The 2149-nt window shown below is 27.3% G+C and overlaps 1 long non-coding RNA gene across 2 annotated transcripts in view; it reads left to right on the top strand.

Annotated features, from left to right (window-relative positions):
* Positions 1-2149, top strand: part of LOC106681654 (uncharacterized) — a 60355-nt gene that overhangs the window by 20508 nt on the left and 37698 nt on the right. The window contains exon 1 of one of the 2 annotated variants that reach the window (XR_010843772.1): positions 954-968. The exons of the other annotated variant lie outside the window; for it this stretch is intronic. This is a non-coding gene — a long non-coding RNA (uncharacterized lncRNA). Of the gene's footprint in view, positions 1-953; positions 969-2149 lie in introns of those variants that run through there. 2 annotated transcript variants of the gene reach the window in all.

Genomic DNA, 2149 nt, shown 5'->3' with positions numbered 1-2149 from the left:
TCTTTTAATTTATATTGTATTAACACGATTTTGACATTATTTAATATACATTTAAAATCAAAATCATATCTTAAGCAAAGTTCGATATCTTAGAAATATTTGACGAATAGATCTCAATTTGAATTACCTTAAATACACTGGTAAAGTATGTTAATTTATAACGATATTTTAGCAATCTGTAATAATTTAGGAATTATTGGCAATAAACCTAAAATTATGAAATGGCTGGTTAGTTGATAGTATAATTGTTAGAGAGAAATTATAATATGAAGTAGCAACTACTTTAAACCTATAAGGAACCATGGCAGAGTTATTACCCGTAATATGCAAATGAATTATTCATATTTGAACAATTGACTTGACTCTTTGAGACAGTAAAACACAATGTAATCTTTTTTTTTTTTTTCTTTTTTTTATGAGTCCATAACTGCATTCTTTGAACATAAAAGTTCAAGGTATGAAGTCATCATTACTTAGAGGTAGAATCTCATAAGAATAGTTTTTACATCGAATACTATTCATGTTTGTTGCATTTTAGAAAATACGTGTATCCAGAGAAAGCACGTGTTTTCTGATGTAGAGAAAATTCTTCTTTTTTTTTTTTAATCACATTGAAATGAATGGAAACAGAATCTGAAAATTTGTTGAGGGAACTTGTACGCAACACCTTCATTATTTTTTATTTATATGTACGAATTGGAGTACGTAAATTTATTTCTATTAGGCAATCAAATTCAGAAATTATTAATATTTAAATTTTACCTATTTTCTGTACGATTCATGTTTAAATCTTAGATATCGTACAAAATTGTATCTCTAAGTTGGATGAGAAACAATTGAGCTTTCAGTTCTACAATGCCTGATGGTTTAGTCATGGAATTAACCCATGACTAAACCAGCAGACATTTTATGGTAGTGTAGTATTGATAGAAATGGTTGTACTACCTGTCTTCTACGAATACACTAAGGTATTCAATTAAAAGTTATTATAAGTAAGGTATTCAAGTAAAAGGATTGTTTTACAAACAATCCCTGAGGCTTTTCATAGATTATTGTAACATATTTATTTTGTTTTTACAGTTTATCATCAGTATATATTTTTTTTATATTACTTAACATGAAAAAAAACATATAGTAAGAGAGTATATTACTATCGTTAAAAATGTCTAATCCTTTTTAAGGTCATTTGAGCCAAATTAGCCACAGTGGATAAAATATTTGTTAGCACACTTAATTTTTTGGGGAAAAGTGTTTTAAATACAATTATCATACTTATATGAACTGATTGATTATTATGATATAAAACAATATTTCGCATTAAATATTACAAGTGAAAAATAATGGAAAACAAACCAATGAACTACAAAATTATTAAATTCATCGTGCAAAATAATTATTCGTTACAGTTGGACTAACTATAATTGTTAGTTTATTATAAGCTCTTAGTTTTAATCTAGTATCTAATCACCGAAAAAAAATATGAGCAAAGTGTGATTTACTCGTTTGATATTTTTTTTAAATTCAAAACTTTATTCGATATTACGATAAAATCTGCCACAACGCCGTTAGACAATAACTGATCACATTCATACTAAAATAAAATAACATAAGAATAAACTAAATAAATAAATGAAAAAAAAAGTACATTCAAATAAGTAAAATGTCTCTCTAAATATATACAAATATAAAAAAAAAAATCCAACAAAAATAGGCCATAAATCAACAGATTCCTGTTCTAAACTACGATCGGTAGGACGTTAGAATTCCTTCAGTCAACTGTATAATGCATAATTAAAAATATTAAAGTCAGATCGGTGGACATTTACACAGGAGTAGAAAAGGATCGGTAACAGTGCGTGAGCTACGCCCGAAAATCCATTTCCGACTGTAGTATCCTCCATAGAACCACCTCTATTATGCAAAAATGAAGTTTCTTGATAAAAGGAAATTAAAAGATTTTTGGATCAAGTAGAATGAAAATTTTTTGAAGGTAGAGAAGTAAAGCCTTCTACTACGAAAATATGAATGAATCATTATGGCACGTGGGAGCAGTACTTTTATAGTAGGAGATAGATTCTATTAATTTACGACCAATATAGGTGGATATATACATTTTTTCAACGTTTACTATATGGTCAAATAGCTCATT

Source organism: Halyomorpha halys, unplaced genomic scaffold (genome assembly GCF_000696795.3).
Source record: "Halyomorpha halys isolate HHAL.00 unplaced genomic scaffold, Hhal_1.1 Scaffold355.1, whole genome shotgun sequence".
Classification (NCBI taxonomy): domain Eukaryota; kingdom Metazoa; phylum Arthropoda; class Insecta; order Hemiptera; family Pentatomidae; genus Halyomorpha; species Halyomorpha halys.
The sequence above is the reverse complement of the archived record's forward strand: the minus strand, read 5'-3'. Positions and strand labels throughout refer to the sequence as shown.